The sequence below is a fragment of the Protopterus annectens genome, chromosome 2.part1 (genome assembly GCF_019279795.1).
Source record: "Protopterus annectens isolate FY-2018-M chromosome 2.part1, PAN1.0, whole genome shotgun sequence".
Taxonomy (NCBI): domain Eukaryota; kingdom Metazoa; phylum Chordata; order Ceratodontiformes; family Protopteridae; genus Protopterus; species Protopterus annectens.
The window spans coordinates 1,497,283,654-1,497,303,110 of NC_056729.1; positions in this window are offsets into that span (position 1 = coordinate 1,497,283,654).

A 19,457-nucleotide genomic window follows, 5' to 3' on the forward strand; every position below is an offset into this window, starting at 1 on the left:
AGGAGAGTGACTTACCTTGTGGGTGTGCCAGTATTGAAGATGGTGCTGGAGAGCTGCCTATGTCAGATGCACGTAGTACACTCCCTATACATGGTTGAGCACAGGTAGAGTCATGTTTGGCATCCCTTTTACTGTATGTGCAAGTCAGAGAGAGGTGTCATTCCCTGGGTCCCTACTGTGCCAGTGTATGTGCTATGCATTGCCTCTTGGCCAAGGCCAGGTCATACTGAGCACGCCTCCTTCTGCCTACTGGGGCAGGCTCAGGTTGATCCTGTGAGTCACTCTGTGCCTGTGCAGGCCTTGGCAATGGTTGTGGTCTGTGTGGCCCTGCCCCATGCTGTTCCTGCTGCAGCTGTTTCCACAGGATCATATTGTGTAGCATGGCACATACAATGACAATCTGTGTACATGTAGATGAGGAATACTGCAAGGCTCCACCAGATGTGTCCAGGCAATGGAACCATGACTTGAGTATCCCAAACACATGCTCTATTACAACTCTGGTCTGTGCATGTGCCTCATTATGGAGTTCTTGTTCAGGTGTGTGTGCATTTCTGATGGGTGTCATCAGCCACGGCTCCAGTGAGTAACCAGCATCTCCCACCAGGTGACCGTAAGGGATGTCCCCACTGACAAATCTCTGGTACAGCTGCGTCAGATGCCAGATGTGGGAATCATGATAGCTTCCAGGGCATCCAACACACACATTCATTATAATGCCCGGGCACTGCACACGACCTGGCAGTTGATGGAGGGGAATCCCTTGCAGTTGAAGTAGACCCTACCCCACTCACCAGGTGGTGCTCTGATGTGTATGTACGTGCAGTCTATAGCACCCACTACCTCAGGTTATTCTGCTATTTGGTGGAAGAGATGCATATTGCTGGCCAATGCCTGACATGTGTTGGGGAGATATACGTGCTCACTGGCATGTGCTGAAATGGCATCCAAGAACTGGTGGAGTACCCTGGATGCTGATGCCTGTGAGATCCCCATGATATCCCCGGTTGGCCTTTGGAAGGTACCTGTAGCTAGTATTCTTAGGCCGACACATACCTTGGTATCCACTGGGATGGGTTCCCCTCTGTTAGTTCTGTGTGTGAGGCATGGCCGGCACAACTCAACAGTTTGCTGTAAGAGATCCTTGTCCACCCTATAGCGCTTCACAATCTCCAGCTCATGTAATCCCTGGTAGGTTATCCTGGGTCTGTACACTCTTCTCCGTCTCCTCACTGTGGGTTGTTCGACAGCATTCTCATACTCACCACCCTCAGCCTCTTCCACATGTTCATGTTTGATAGCTATTGCAGCCCCTATCATTTTGTTGTATTTGTTTGTTAAATTTTCCCCAATTGTATACACCGGTGGTGTAGAGTATGTGGGAAAAAACAGAGGGAAAGGTGTTTGCATAGTTTATAGTAGTGTTCTGGGCTGGGCTGGTCTGCTGCCTGTGTAATTGGCTGGTTCTGATACATTTCACCTGCCAGCTATGCTAGTTCTCCTAGATTACCTTCCCATTACCTTCCTATTTAAGCCTGGGGGTGTGCTGCGCAAACACAGTGCTCAAATGTGCACAGAGCTGCTATTTCCTGGTTTACTTTTTTTTCCTTTAAAACCACACCTGCATAGACAATGTAAAGAGTGCTAGGCAGCCTCAGACACACACCCTTGCTTAACTCTGCTAAGCTAAGGGCAAACCCAGGCCACAGGGCTCCAATCCACTTACAGTATGCCTGACACCCCCCCCCTATGATGTCAGCTAACTCTTAGGCTTGCACCAAGGCATTCCTTCTCTTACACTGTTGGGTGCTGACTAGCATGCAGGGGAAATCTGGGATTTAGTACCATTCCCCTCATTTGCATAGGATTGCCTGCTGATGCATAGTTACAGGTCCCACACTGAACCTCCCCCCTTAGCAGTGTGTATTCACTGGCCATGTTGTCTTCTGCCTGCCATTGAGTTTGTTTGTGTCTTTCGGCTTTTCCCGGTTAGGGGTCGCCACAGCGGAACTCCGGTCTGCTAATGACTGGCAGTTGATTTTTACATACCGGCTTGCCAGGCCTGATGCACAACCTTCAACGAAGGCATGCCCATTTACGCATGTCTCCACGCAGAAGACGCTCTAGCTGAGAATCGAATGGGACAGCATCTTACTGTGAGATGGCCTGCCATTGAGTATAATGGCAAAATAGTGATTTTGGTTAGAATGCTTATTTTAGGCTTTTTTATTTATTTTTTGCCCAGTCCCATTTGCACGCCGCTGCCCTACGCTTAAACAGCCAAGATCGGCTAAAAAAATTAAAGTTGATTTTTTTATTTTTGCAACTGTTTTCCATGCCAATGGCCATATATTTAGCCATTAGCATGCTTTCTACTTAATATCCACCCTTTATTTGGAGCTGTCATGGCTCAGTTTTGTAGTTTGCAGAAATGTACTCATTTACTGGCAGAGTACATTTCTGCAGATTACACTAGTCCTGCATGGCTGGCTTCCAGCTTCCTGGATTGCAAATTCACCTCAAATGGGGTAATTTGCATACAGGGGCTGAGTCCGTGCAGGACTAGTGCAAGAGTGCTCGTGCACGTCCCTAAAACCTATTCCTGGATTGCACAGCAGACATATTGCCTGCAGGAGCTTCTGCACTAGTCCTGCACTCCATGAAGGGCTTGCTGAATCCAGGGGTATGTCTGGTAATGCTTCTATCAGTGGAAAAAACTGGCAATGAAAATTAAATTGTATTTGATTTTTCAAGCTTGTCTGTATCTGAATAATCATGCACATTTTGACTTCCCTACCAAAATGATTATCATTTCATCTAATAGTATCAAAACTATCTGAGACAGTAAGTACTGCATGGCAAATTATAACATGGATTTCACCGAATTACAATGATCTATATATATGGCCTTAAGACTCTGCTATTATTTTTTTCAAATTGTTGTGCAGTCTTAACATACAGAGATATCTGAGCTACTTACATGAGGTTTAAAAATATAATTTTCACAGATAATGTTTTACCCGGTTTATTCATCAAATACATAATGCTATAGCAAAAAAAATTCTTCTAAAACCATAAATGTGTACTGCTCAATAATGTATTAAAAATATCATAAACTATCTCTGAATTCAACATAAGGAGGAAAAAGTATCATTCTTTTATCAGAAATGATGTACTTGTCAAGCAAGTATATATGTGCATGTGTAGTTGTTTACGTGCGTGTATATGTGTGAGTGTGTACTTATGTGTGTGTGTGTGTGTGTGTGTGTGTGTGTGTGTGTGTGTGCGCGTGTGTGTGTGTGTGTGTGTGTGTGTGTGTGTGGATGGCTCTGTGTGTGTGTGTGTGTGTGTGTGTGTGTGTGTGTGTGTGTGTGTGTGTGTGTGTGTGTGTGGCTGTGTGTGTGTATATGACTCTGTGTGTGTGTGTGTGTGTGTGTGTGTGTGTGTGTGTGTGTGTGTGTGTGTGTCTATGTGCACACACCTGTTAGTATGTGTGTGTGCATGTGCATGCATGTGTGTTTGCATATTACATGTTTTGTTGAAGTAGAAGACCAAAATATATTGCTACGTAATAATTAACAGGTCATCATCTGCAAAGCAATCTCCTTCCCGAAAGAAGCTAATCAACAACCCTGTGATCACTGAATTTAATGTTTAACCTCTCAGAAGATTATATATACAGCATTTTAAATTGAATTTCACCAGAACAGTGTATAGATTAAGGAATAACCGCTTTATTTTTGTAATCTAAATTAAAATCTCATTCCTCTTTTCTAGTGAAACATTTGGAAAAATCATTCGTGCAGACATGTTAATCTGAATCGGTATGCTCTCAAATGCTCTTAATGCAGTTCAAGCTCTTCATGAAGCAATTTTTGCCTTTAAAGCTTTTAGTATAATTGTTCTTGCTGTAGGTATTCACAATTTGGGTTTTGTAATTATGCTTCACTAAACTTGGTTTCCTTTTTAACTGCAACGTTCATTCAAAAATGTTAACATGGCAAGACTGGAGCTAATAGGTTACTTAAAGAGAAAGAGATGTAATCTCAAATACGCTGAAGCAAGCTCCTTGGTGTTATTTAATTTCTTCACCTTATATTGCCCTACTGGGCTACAAGTCTCCTTGTTTACCAACAAAAAATGTAACATTTTAAAGTAAGATGAAGAAAAACTGTGTTAGTTACTGTATCAGTCTGAACTTGGAAAGATAAAAGGGTTCAGAATAGAAGCACAGGTATGTATAGCAATTTACAGAGGAGATAAGGCTTCCATAAATATCACAGGTGCTGAGGTGAAGACAGAAAGCATGTCTTTGGTGTCAAAAATAATGGATTTAGCATTAGCTAAATAGCAAAATGCACTGCAGTATGCCTATTATATTGTTATCAAAGAGATATCCATTTTCTTTCTTTAACATTCAACTATAACTACTTTATCCAGCACTAGTACGTAAACTCACTATCACAAGTTATCATAACTATTTTCGCATCCTTTGTTCTAGCACCATTTCTCCTCACTGAACCCACTGTATTTTTTACTGCTCTAAGACCATTTAGTAAATTCACTTCAGTTGCCTGGAAATCTTTATTGCCAGGAGTGAACACCCACCCTACTCTAAGAAAACAAACCTTTAACTGTCTCTGAATCTGTGTAGTGTAAGTGTCTCTTTCCAGTTTTTTGCCAGTTCTTGCCACCTCCATGACAGAGGGATAAAGTCACCCAAATTAAGTTTGTATCTTATTCACTACAGACCTCAGCAGGACAGGAATGTAAATGAAGTTGCTGATGCTGGCTTAGCTCTCCTTGGGGGGAAAGAGTTGATTAAGCTGCACTATGATGTCTCCACATGTACAATGGTCCAAGTATAACAGGTCATTGGATAGATCCCAAAGCATTCACAAGCATGACCAAAGTAGAATGTGTACAGATATGTCTACAAGGCAAATTATGGACAACACAATGGCTTTGTGATAAGATTTCTTACCTGCAATTCCAGGGTCTAAGTTTAAACCTGATATTTAGTCACTATAACTGTGAAGTCTGCATGTTTCCCATGTCTGTGTGAGTATTCTTGGGTATACACCTGTTTCTCAATATCTCCACCAATACTAAAACCAGAAGACTAAATCTTCACCTAGAGATAAATACACCATGGTGGAGGGACAGGTTTATAACCCAATGCTTCCCAAACCTCAGAAATTAACTGCCCTGTATGTTAAGCAGTACAACTCACTGCCTTATTTTATAAATAACATAGATTAGTGGATAAATAAGCACAAATTTACTGTTGGATTAACTGATATGGCCATCCTGAAGAAAGAAAGTTTAGCATGAGAGGAGGTAATGAATGAATTGTCTTTAGAATCAGTGGCCTCGGAACATCTATGAATCTATGAGTCCTCTCAGATTCTGAAAATGTTGCTTGCTTGCATTACATTTTCCACATAGTTATTGTATTTATTCTTGCCCCCTGTGGCTTAAATCATGGTTGAAAAGAGTGTGCCCAAGGCTACTTACTTGACCATCATGTTAAATAGATAAATAAATCCAATTAGCTCAAAATGGTCATCACCAAGACTGCCTGAGTTTCACTCACTAGAAGCCTAACAAATTAAAGTTGTGTTACTCAAAAGGTAGTTCAATATTGACTGGAAATAGTAGACACCTCCCCTCACATAGGATGGTGTGATGCTGTATATTTTCAGACAGTCTGACAACAACAAGATGTTGCACTGATGTGGGTAAACCTCCCTGGATAGAAAAGATGTCTCCACAGCTGATGTGTTGTGCTATACAGCCAGTAGAAAGGGATACATTACTGGTTCAGTACAGAATCTCCAGGTAGGGTTTGATGGTCAGAGGAGGCAAGGCCAAAAAATATCAGTCATGCTTCCTCAATTCTTCCTCACATCTAGCTTAACTACTTTATCTGCCACTAATTATCATTTGTGAACTTTATTTCACAAAATAGTTAATTCCCACCACAATCAATAAATACATGTCAGATTCACCTTTTATGAATGTCTTTGATCCTTTAAATGTATTATCATTTTCTGTCTTAATATGATTTTGTCTTCTTTCAGTTGAAAAACAATGCTCAAAAATATTTACTTGGTTAAAAATGATAAAATAAAACTGAAATACTAAATTAACAAAATGTGGATTATTGGCAACGTAACTCCACACCCTAGATTTGAGCATCATATATCTAGTCAGTTCTTAAGGGAAAAGCTGTCAGCAGCTAAAGAGAAAACGTGCATCCTGACGAAAGTATTTTACAGATGTTCTCAATGAATATCATTGTACCAGATATAACAAAAGACATGCAACAGCAATACTGGAAAACTGGAACAAGATGGGGGCCGTAAAGAAGATGCAGAAAGACATCAAACTCCTTAAAGGACAAGTATTTAATCACCTTCCCTTCAAGAGCTGTTGTTTTGTCAGCTTGCAGCAGCATAATGTAGCAGGCAATCATCTTTCTACTACATTCTTGACTTTTGAGTATCATTTCAATCTGTTGGTCTGAATAAATAGTGTAATTTCATTTCACTAACATTTTGGTCATGTAAAAATGTTATAGATTCTGAAGCCACTGTAATATTTTACATTATTCTGTCTATACCTAATTCTGCTCAAAAATCTAGATAATTTTGAAGGTTTCCCAAGATGACTGCATATTGATCAAGAGCTTAATTTCAGCTCCCCAGTGTGAAAAAAGAAACTGATAGATTAGGGTCCAGTAATTCTACCTGTTTTATTAAAATTCACTTACTAGCTAGTACGTCACTGCCTGGATGTCAAAAAGTGAAAAACTTAAAGACCCTGAAAGAAAATCAGCAAGAAAAGGTGAAGAGAAAACACCGGCTGGGAAAAATTCTACAGCTGTTCAGCAAAAAGCAGTTTAAGCTCCAGCTTTGATACAAGATATGGCTTTCAGTAATTTAAAAGGAAAAAAAATAAGTCAAATTTGCTCAGAGCTGATTAAAACAAATGAAAAATTGAATGAGTCTATCAACTCAAATAACAAAAGACTAGAAAAAATGGAATATGTTTTAAACAGTTATTCAGATAAACTGATAAAACTATAAAAATCATTGGTCAAAATGAAGAAAAGGCTTCAAGATGAGCTGTTTCAAAAAATGGTACAGTCAGAGGACAGGGAGAGAACCTGATATTTTCTACTGTATCAGAGAAACTGGAAGGAACAGACTGTATTAATTTTATGAAAGTATAGATAAGTAACTGGACTGGTATTCCACAGCAGGATTTGTTAATTGAAAAGCCACATCAGGTGTATGCTCCAAACCTGGCCATGGGAAAGCAGCCAAGACCTATATTAGTAAAGATGTAATCATACTAGCAGAAAGAGTTGATCCTGACAAAACTGTGGAAGAAGGGAAAAGTATTAAAAATGGAGACAGTAGAATGATTGTGGAAAATGATTATTCATTGTATACCAGGTAGAAGAGAAAGAAATCTATCCCAGTAATCAGGGAATGTCAGAAGGCAGGTTTGAGATTCAACCTGCTGTATTCAGCTGCTTACAGACTATTTCTTTCTTGGCAAACCTATGTCACTTTTTGATGCAAGACAGACTAAGGAGAAAATACAAAAGTCTGTCCAACACAAAGTGAGCCATGAAAGATGACTCTGCTTCTCGTTCTTCTGATAATAAAGTTCATAGAGAGACTTTGCCAGTAAAATCTTTTCCAATGCTTCAAAGGAAAGTGCTTGCAAGATAGAAGAACCACAAGAACTGATTAGAAGAACTGGGAGTACCTTGGACTTGAATGAATGTCTGGGGTTGGGAGATGGAGTTGAACAGAAAGAATAGCAATAACACTGAAAGCATCAATCACATTTGTATAATATGAATTGACAAGAAAAGGAGACAGGAAAGGATTTGATCTTTGTTGACTCTGTTAAATTTGTTGGGGGACTGACAAGCCTTTGCCCCACTTCATGTCACTGATGTTTGGAAGGATACTAAAAGGGAAAAAAAGAGAGTAACTGTAGTATAACAATCTTTGTTCATAACAGTATTTGTATAAAGCATGTCATGATATAAACTACATGTTATATGGTAAATCATTTTAGTGATTGCTGTGTATAGTGAAGATGCTAAAGGAAACAAGTATTTTTTTCTTTTTTAATTTTAAGAAAAGTAGGTATTACAAAGTAAAAGGAAAGATTAGACAAAAATATGTCTGAGTTAATCAGCTGTAATCTTGGACTGCTGGGGTGGGAATTTGGTGTAAAAGTGCACTGAATATAATATAATACATGTATAGCTGAAATGTTGTTTTTTGCTATTACATAGGTGAATGAATTAATGCCCTTTGCTCAATCTAATAACAAGCTTTTTGTTTAAGCAAGTGTGTTTTTTAATTATGACTGCACAATGTTATGAATAGTTTTCCTTTAGCAAATTAATGTTCAATGTTAGTTGAGAAGTGCATTCTGTTCTTAATATTTCTATGGAAACAAGCTGACTAAGGATGAATGGAATAAATCAAGAGGTCTGGACATTGTTTACTGAGAGAAATATAACATTATAAGGTACATGGACAAGCAACTCAGTAGAAAATTAAGGTTAAAATTTTTGTAAGTGAATAGATGGTAGTTTTTCTGGTGAACAAATACTTTAATGCATTTACTAAAACAATGTATAATTTAGCTTTATTTAAAGATAGCCATTGCACTGTTTAAGATTAAAAGTTAAGATTTTTTGAAAGTATATTAAGTGTTTTTCACATCTGGAAGGGAATAATGGTAAGATAAGAACAGACAGCAATTAACGTATTTAGGAGCATATGCTGTAATATGTGCTTTAGTGTTGCTAACATTACTGTTTGGTTAGTTAATGCCTGTGGGTGTACCTGTCACAATTTGGGATATTTATTCCTATTAGGAGGATTAAACTTAATTATTTGAATATGTGCATAGTTTTATGTGTTTGTTTTATGTTAATAGGTTCTAGGGGTGCATTTTTTATAGTTTTCATTAAAACAAAAGTCTTGTAAAATGTGACATAGGTTCAAATGGACATGACAAGAAACACTTCTATAAAGGAGCAACCTGCCAAAATGGGTGCATGTAACACAAACACTGGAGAAAGACATTTAAAAAAAAAAAGTTGTCATATATAATAAATGGGAATTAGACTTTTTTATCATAATGGCTACACTGTATTACTTTGGAACATGAATGGCCTTACAGGTATAGACAAAAAAGTAAGAGTATTGAAATATATTAAGAAATGTAGACTGCAAATAGCAATGCTACAGGAGACACATTTTGAAAGAAGTGAGCGTGTGAATTTGATAAAGAAAGGACTTCAGGATGAATATTTAGCAGAATATCAGGGCCAATGGAAAAATAAAGTATACTAATTGTTATAGGAGCTCCAATAGTGATAGAAGGGGGGAGATAGTAATGGTATATTTGTGGTAGTAAAGGGCTACAGGCAAAGGAGGAGGATTATGCTAGCATGTATTTATATTTATATTCCACCTAAAACTGCTATTATGGAGTATTATATTAAGAACATTTTGGGAGAAATAATCAGCTTTCAGCAGAGAATATTACTTATAGGTGGGGAGTGAAACTTTATTTGTAACAATTAGAATGTATCTGGAAGGAAAATATAACAAAATAAAATAGATTTCTGAAGACATTTATGGAGCTGTTTGGTATGGAAAATATAAATTTAATAGCAAGGACTTGGATAGAATTTACATATTATTACCTAAGGTACAATAACTAGACTAGACTAGACAGAAATTATATTTCACAGAAACATGTATATTTAATTTAAAGCGTTGACACACTTCCAATAACTTCCAGATCATGCATCAATAACAACTAGGATAAAATGCAGGCTAATTAAGTATAAATTAAACACTGACACTTCCCCATCTACATGTCAAAAAAGAGAAGCATTTCTTCAGAAGTTTTAGCTGCTGAGTGAGATAAAATGAAAGTGAAAGTGAAATTTAAAAATATTGTAAAAATAAAATAAAAAGAGATTTGGTTATTAAGAATTATTTAGAGGGTCTGACAAAGGTTAAAGTATTGCAGAATAAGAGGGATCTCACAGGACAAGAAGAGGTGCAACTGCAGAGTGCTAACGAGAAAATAAGGGAGTATCTGGATAATATGCATGAGTTTAGATAGATTGCTGTTAAGCATATTTTTTGATAATTAGTCCAGAGCACAAAAACTTTTAGCACAGCAACTTAGACAAAAGAATGTAGAAAGACTTACTGCTAAACTTAGGGACCCTATAATAATAACAACCAGAGATCATGTAGAGGAAATGTTATGTAAATTTGCAGAAAGCAAAGGGATTTGGAAATCAAGGAAAAGCATAAATGGAAACATTTATGGAAGACTTTGGCATGCCATAGTTAGAGTTAGATGAGGCTCTATAGTTAACAGTCAAAATAGAATGAAATGAGATACAAATGATGACATGCAATCAACTTGCAGGAATGTCTCCAGGATTAGATGGTATTTGTGTGGAAGTTTGCTAGCTAGAAGGGAGTAAAGTGATAAAGAACTTGGAGGTTTTATTTAACAATATTTTAAAAGGAGGGGATGCAACAACATCCTGGAAGAAAGCAGTGGTGGCTGTAATACCTAAAGACGGCAAATACTCATCAGACACAGCTTTGTATAGACCCATTTCAATTTTAAATCATGCTTATATGCCTATAATAGCTAAAAGAATGGTAAAGGTGTTTCCAAAATGAATAGATATGGATCAATTTATTGTGTGAAGCGAATGTAATCATTTGACACCATTAAAAGAAGAATGATGATCCAGAGGGATGCGGGATGTAAGAAAATGTCACTGTTGTTGGTGTGTCTTAATGCATAGAAAGCATTTGACAGAGTAAACTGGGATTTTATGAGTAGGGCAATGGAAGAAGTTGGATTCCTGATACAATGATAATGGCAATTAGTTCCTCTCTGATACATCGTGTCTGAAGAGAGGAACATTTCCCTTTGTTATTTCTGTGATATTCAGGGCCATTGACAAAGAAAATAAGAGACTCAGAAATTCAAGGATATAACTGGTATGGTAATCAAGAAAAACTGCTTTTATTTGTAGACAATATTATTTTGTTCCTGATAAAACCAGAAAAGGGCATTTTAATGTTGTAAAATATTTTGACACAGGTTCAAGTGTTTTTGGGGATATAAAACTAAGGAAGAAAAAACAAAGGCTATTTATGGGGATATGATAAAATCAAGTACTTAGGAGTATGGATTATTTATGACAGCTAAGGATATATGGCAAGAGATAACATAATCAATAATTAATAACATAATACAAAAACTGAGAAACTGGTAGCCCTTGTTTAGGTATATAGATAGCAAGATACAAGCAGTGAAAATGTTCTTAGTCCCATTAGTTTTATAAACATGTCAGGCATATTTTTATCAACAAGAGGAGAAGGGGTGGGCAATAATTAATAGAGTTGTAGGATTTTATCTGGGAGAGGGTCATGATCTTTTCAATAGAACAAGACAGTTTAGGAGTACCTGATTTGAAGGGATATTTTAGAGCAACACAGTTAAGGCTTGTGTATATATATATATATATATATATATATATATATATATATATATATATATATATATAAAAACACAAGCAGAAAGCCATGATTCAAACTGGATAAGGATAATGATGATGTGAGGGTGATTCAAGAAATAAGAAGAGAGTAAGATTTTGGATGCACATTCTTAAGGAGAATATCAGCAGCCATATAGAGTATTATATTTGTAAAGTATTAGAAAGTATTCTAAGAACTAAGCCAAAATGGCAATGAAGAGAGGAGATTTGAATGATAAATATGACTACAATTAGGGGTACAGAGAAAAGAGGGGGCTGGAATTTATTGGAGAAAACTGGCAAAGCAAGCAATGTACTGAGAGCAAATAACTAGATAGGGAAAGATAATAGAATTGGAAGAGGCCGAGAAGGTATGGGGGTTAGATACTACCTTCCTTATCAGAGACTGATATTAGAGTATAGGCAAATAGAAAGGGATAGGGGATTCCTAAGTGAAATACCTGCTCTGGTAGAAATTTTAGCATTCTAGAACAGAAGCTGCTATTTAAAATGGATAATTAGTAGGGCATATAAAATATTGCAGGATAACTGTAGGAATCAATCAGACGTGGTTAGAAAATATTGGCAAGCAAGAGTGAATAAACAATTCACAAGGAAACTATGGAAGGACATGTATATGGCTCCCAAATATGCAGCAAAGTCTACAAGTTTTAGAGATTTTGCTAGTAAGTGTCTACATGGGTATTTGTATACCTCAAGCAGATTCCAAATACTTTTTTTCTCACATAGATGGCAAATGTTGGAAGTGTGATGGGAAGAAACAGGTAACTGGAAACACATGTTTTGGGAGTGTAATGGATTGGCAGACTTTAAAAACTCCCTACAGAGTATTCTGCCAGAGATATTGGGTGAGCAAATGGGTATACCTAAGGAAATTATTTTTGAGCTAGGACACAGGATCTGAGTTGCCTAGAAGAAAGACGGCCTTGTTAAGTTTAATTCTGGTAGATGCCAAAAAAGTAAATTACTAGAAAGTGGAAATCAAAGTCTAAACCAACTATATTTAAAGTAGTGAATATTGTATCAAAGATAAAAGAGCTGGAAGCAGGATCTTTAGAAAAGGGTAGGAGTACATTACATAGAACAAAATGGAAATTGTGGGAACAATACATTCAGAATAATATTTTGGAGGAGGAGTGAGGTTTTAGTTCAGGCAGGAATTGATCAACTTATGTAAGGTTGCACTGATGACTGCAGAAAAAAACATAAGAGATGTATAAGGTTTGTAACTGTGAACATATTAACATGTTTTTTTTCTTTATATAAATGCATGTTTGCCTATGTCTTAAGTGATAATTCAATAAAGGTGTTAAAAAATCTGAATAATTCTTTGACTGAACTACAGGCTTTCTACATCTATGGTCAGACAATGCCTGTCAAACACTGATACGATTTATGGTTACTCTCCAGTGGTAGACGTTATCATTATCCAGTATCACTATGTAGCTTGTTATTTGCAGGTCTTCGAGATATTTTACATAAAGAAATATGTCTTCTAATTGCATCCAAGTAACATGGAGTCCTAATCTGATTTATTGTCTGACTTCAGAATAAACTCCCCCACATATCAAACTTTGGACTTGATGACTGGATGGGAAGCCATAAATTCATGCCTGAGGTATGTGGAAATAATCTTCTAACCTGAGGTAAGTAATATAGGCTCAACACTAAGGGGTATTGTAGCTAAGCTTCTCGATGGCCGTTCAGCTGTAAGGTTAATATATGCTCATGAACTTGTTCGGCTCTTCAAGTTAAGCCTTTACAACCTGGTTGAGCTGCAGTATCGATTCAGGATGCTTTTTGTTCATCTGATACCCCATGTTAGTTGCTGTAAAATTTATTTTCACAACTGAATTTTTGTACTCTATTGTGCAAAGCTACCATTATGTTTATCTGTATATGCATATCATTTTAGTCTATCTGATTTTCAGTCATTAGCAGTGAAAACCACACTCTTGTTTTATCAGCCTGCTTGAAATGTTAATGGAAGGGGGGTATCTAATTTATGTTTTCTTACATTTATACATGAAAGTAGCTCTCAAGTGCAGCTGCAGCAAAACTCAATAAAAGATGAGTCTTAATAGAAAGAAACTTGTATTAATATTATGAATACCACAAAATCAACTATTGTGAAACAACACAAAACCACAAAGGCAGCAAAACCAGAAAAAAGTTGTAAGATTGCACTTATAGGTGGAAACAAATTATGCTTTTCTGAGTGCTGTCTTACAACTTTTTCTGGTTTTCCTGGCCTTTGTGGTTTTATGTTGTATTGATATTATGTTTGCTCAAAATTTTTGTTTTGAAACTTTATGCATTCTGTTTTTGCTAACTTTATCTTACTGTACTATTACTCAATTTATCACATTTTGTTTCTCCCAGTTCACTAACACAGTTAAAATATAAAGATTAACAAACTAGCTGTACGTCCTACAGAACCCATTTCTCTTAGACTACCTGTTGCCAAACTGGGAAATGGAGGGCAAGATTTTAGTGAAGAATTGGAGGCTTACTAGGGTGGGGGACTCTGCAGATAGACATTCAGACTTGTTACCTTGTCCTTGATTCTGAGGGGCTCCTCCTTAGCTTATGCAGACTCCTCTCCATTGCTTTGTAAAAATCTGCACACCAGCAGCTTGCTGTGCCTGCTTAATTTCTTTTTTGTTAAATGCAGCAGAGGTGGCTGTGAATCCCTTTGATAAATGGGGCATGAAGGCTGAAAAAGGTGAGAAACTCACTGAATTATTTTCTCTCTCTGCACACTTTTTAAGGTCTTCTGCAGCAGACGGTCCAAATGCAACATCTCTATTTAAGGGAGAATTTAAAATTTCACCTCCAGCATTGTAATTAAGTTTTTATGTACATAACCAGGTGACCTTCTGATAGCAGTTCCAGTAGCAGAAGCTCCAGATGTGGCATCAGCTTGTGTGAGCAATACCACATGACACAAAGATGCAAATGAGAAAGAAGCTGCAATGTTCCTCAGAGTCTCAAATGAAGCAAGTATAAGCTTTAACATGTAAGCCAATTAAACATTCTAAAATAAGTGTTGCAGAAGAAATACACTTTTTTTCCCAAATCTTTCAAAGGCTTTCCCATCCTTATCCAAGGAGGAGGGATTAAAATTTACCAGATGTTTATCACCAACAGCATTTACCAAAGAAATCACTTCATGGTCAGATCTGAGGTTAGAATCTAACAACATATAAGACTGAGTAACTTTATATAATCGTTCTGCTTTCTTAGGGGCAGCAGGCCGCTGTTGGGCAAAATATAGGCTGTAATAAATATGTCCTCCACTTCTGGAAGAATAGGATAAGCTATAGTAGATTCAGGAAATTCCATTTGCAATTAATCATAATATTTCTTTAATGACAATGGAAGATCATTGATTTCCAAATGAAACAAATGAGTCATTCTGGATATGGTTTCAAAAAAAGAAAATCTTTCCTAGGGACTATCAGCATAGACACTCTCCTCAAAATCAGAGACATGAGGAAAGAAACAGAAGTTGTCCCCTCAGAATCATTTTCCTGTTCAATGTCCTAAACATTCTCAGACAGTAGTAAGTTTTAACAACTTTCTTCCAAAAAGTAACCCCCCTGTTAAAAAACATATTAAAAATCATGTGCCAGTATATTTAATCACTTTTTTCCTAGTTTAAAATTAATAATTTCACAAAATAAGATCACTTACTGTCATAAAATTAAAATGTGGAAGTTTTGTTTTTTCACACAGGGTACTGACCAGCAAAGGAGAAGTTTTAGCCCATCATCAATCCTTGAAAGCCCACAGTAGGAGCGCTTAACAGCAGCAGGAAGGCTCTAAAGAGTTTGGCATCCAAACTCTTTGTCTTCTTCTGCTGAAGGTGATCAGTGGTTTGGGTCCATGGAAGGTATCCTAAAGCTTTGGAAGTTGGGTGGCTGTTATATCCTTTGCAGAATATAACCCCTATAGCCAAGGCAGACAAATGATAAATATTCATTTTTCTTCCATAAGTAGTGGCCTTCATATATTCCAAATCATAGGAATCATAGGAAAGTCAAGGTAACTGAGTCGTGTTACCATTTATACCTTGCAAGCACCAACCCTCAGACTATACCTCTTTTTTTAGTGGAGGGCTAGACTAGTCAAGCACTAGGTGAGTTTGGGAATACCTGTCCAGGCATCTAGTTCCCATTTGAAAGAAGATAATGCATCAAGCTTATTAATTTGTAATGAGTGCCTATTCCAGAGGTGGAAAATGTACTGTGTAATGAATCTATCTCTCCACTGAACTTTACTTAGGTGCTGGTACAGGTTTAGATCCCTGGTTCTGACTTTTGTGAGACTATTTCTGGAGATACAAGATATTCAGGACCATCAAATCCCTAATGACATGGAAGGCAAGTCATAGATCTCTTCTTATGAATGCATAAACTATTGAATAAGGGAACAATGCTTCCAGTCTGTTCTGGCAGCTTAGGGTTTTAACCCATAGATCATCTTATTTAGGAACCTCTGGAATCTTTCTATTTGTTTGAAATGTCTAGGAAGTGCATCCCAAAGGGGGTATATTTTTCATTAATTGGCCTTATCAATCCTGAATATAAGGGGACAATGACCTCTTTATCTCTGGATGATATACCTTTAGTAATTAGCTGTGTTAAATTGATTACTACTGTTACATGATAATCAAATGATAGGGAATTATCAACCCGAAGTCCTAGATCCTTAATACCATTCTCATTTTGGAGTGGGGTATTGTCTATGTTGTATGCTGAGTAGAGGGGCTGGCTATCAAATGCAATAATATTGCACTTTTTGGCATTTAATTTAAGCCCATTTTTAGAATGTCAGGTGTTTATAAGTGTAAGTTCTTGCTGAAGGGCTTGGGTGTCAGAGGGGGGACTTGACAATAACTCCCAGTTTATAATCATCTGCAAACTTGGTTAGCCAGAAGTCTTTGTTCATAGTCAAAAGATCAGAAAAGTAACTGCTGAATGCAAAAGTCCCAGCACTGATTAGTATGGAACACCACTGAGTAGGTGGTATGCAACTGAGTACAGCTGGAGTTTCTTCAGTCAAGCTGCATAGGGCATCTGTTTGAGGCCAGTGATCCTCTTGGTGAGGTACTTCTGTGGTCTTTCCAGCTGTTGCAGGTGTCTTGTAAGGTACATCCCAAATGGGGCATAGTACTCTATGATGGATCTGATGAGTGATGAGTAGAGGGGCACAATGACCTCTTTGATCTGGATGCGAACCCTTTTGTGATTAGGTGGGCCACATAGAAAGATTTTCTAACCACTTTGGCAATGTGATTATCAAAGTTGAGATTGTTATCTACTTGGGTCACCAGATCCATTATTACATCTTCCGTATTTAGGGGACAACCACCTATGTGGTAGTTTGTGGGTACTTTGTTTTTTCCAAAGGGGATGACTATGCACTTTTTGCCATTTAGCTTGAGACCATGATTTTGACACCAGGTAGCTGTCTTACTGAGACCCTTTTGGAGGATGTCTGTGTCAGCTGGAGAGTCAATTATAGCCCCTAGTTTGCAGTCGTCTGCGAACTTGGTCAGCCATAGTCCTCTTGTGCTTGCCTGTACCTCTGAGAAGTACATGCTGAACCGGAGGGGTCCTAGGACTGAGCCCTGGGGAATGCCACTTGTAACCGGGTTAGAGTCTGACCTAGCTCCTGCAATTCTCACCATGTGGGTTCTGTACATAAGCCAGTTGGCAACCCATCTGGTGATGTAGGGGTTTATGTTCAGGCTGGTGAGCTTGTCTCTAATACCAGAATTGGGAATGGTGTTGAAGGCCTTTGCGAGGTCTAGGTAAGCTGTGTGTACCACCTTTCCCTCATCTATAGCCTTGGTAACTGTCTCAAAGAAGTCCACCAGGTTTAGAAAGCATGATCTGCCCTTAACAAATCTGAACTGGGTAGGGTCCAGTGTTTGGAGGTTCCCAAAGTCTCTGTTAATGAGTTCCATGATGATGTGCTCCATAGCCTTGCAGACCAATCTAGTCAGACTTATATGGCGATAGCTCCTGGGGTCTGTTGTGGCTCCACCTTTGTGGAACTGAATAACCATTGCTGTGTGCCACTATGGGTACGTAGCCTGTGGACAGGCTGAGTTTGAACAGTGTGTTTAGGTAAGGGGTTAGTTCATCTTTGAGCTCATGTAGGACACAGCCTGGGACACCGTCTGGTCCCATTGATGTTGGGGTTTTGGCTTTGGAGAGGGCTGTTTTAACCTGACTGTCTGTGATTTCAGGGACTCTACATTCTTCTGCTATGGGTTATGGGCCATTTTGGGGGTGAGGGGGGGATGAAGTTTGCACTGAACATGTCTGCCAGGATGTTGGCAATATCGGTCGGTTCAGTGTATTTTGTGCCATTCTGCACTATCTCCGAGCAGATCTGAGCATTGCCACTTAGATTCTTGACATAGCTAAAGAATGCCTTGTGGTTATCTTTCAAGTCCTTGGCAATTTTTCTTTCGAAGCTCGCCTTGGATGATTTTATGAGGGATTGTAGTTTCTTGCTGATACTGATCAGGGATGTCTTCCCTTCTTGGGATTTTAGTCTTTTCTGTACTAGTTTCCTGCTTCTATTGTATAGCTTGTTTATGGCAGGAGTCCACCAGACTGGTTTCCTTTTCATGGAGGAGTGAGTCTTGGTTTTGCTTGGGATAGCATGATCCATGCATTCTTGTAGGTGCCCGTAGAATGCATTAGTAAAGGATTTTGCAGCTTGGACAGTGTTATACTTTAGCATGGGGGCTTTGAAACTTTCCACCTCGGTCTTAAGTAACGTGAAGTTTGCTTTTGAAAAGTTTTTCATGGTGGTTTCATTGTCTGAGGGTGGGGTCGGAATGTGGATATCCAAAGTGATTTGTTCATGGCCAGATCTAACCAGCGAGGGGTTGACCTCCAGTATGGAACACCAGTCTCCCATGTAGTTGATGACCAAGTCCAATATCTTGTCACCTCTGGTGGGAGTGTTGACCAGTTGAACCAGGGCATTTGAGTTTATAAATTCTAGGAAATGTTGGGCAAGGGAGTTAGTACTTGAGTAGTTCTCCCAGTTAATGTTTGGGTAATTGAAATCACCCAATGTTAGGGTGTTTGGTAGGACCTTTATGTTTCCCACTGTTTCCAAAAACACAGAATGGGGGTCATGGGACATGGTGGGTGATCTGTAGCAAGCTACAAAACAACAAATAACATGTTTTTAAGAAGAGGGTATGATCCAGAAGTTGTACAATCAGCAGTGGATAAAGTTTTACATAATGGTAATAATAATTCTTTAATGAAAAGAAAAAATGATTATATGGGTCAATGTTTCAATGAAAAGGATATTGAATTTAAAATTGATCCTATATATTTTATTTCTACATATAACAGCAAGAGTGAAGAGATAATAAATTTAACAACTAAGTCCAAAAGTAAAGGAAGTGGAGTGAAGCAGGTCATGTAAAAATAAAAATAATTTATTCTCAAACAACCAAAAAATTAAAAGATAGATAAGCGCTTTCGCTTTGCAAACTTCATCAGATCTATAACACAGAGACATGACATTTCAAACTAAATATATACTAGTTAAAACTCTGTAGACCAATCAAATTCATGTACTAATAAGCATCTTAAAGCACTACTACATATATATATATATATATATATATATATATATATATATATATATACCAGATATCAATTTCACTATCTTAGAAGCTTATCAAGCAATACTAAAATACATCTTATTATATATAAAAAAGTGTATAAAGTATATATATGTATATATGTGAAAATCTGAAAACTGTATAATA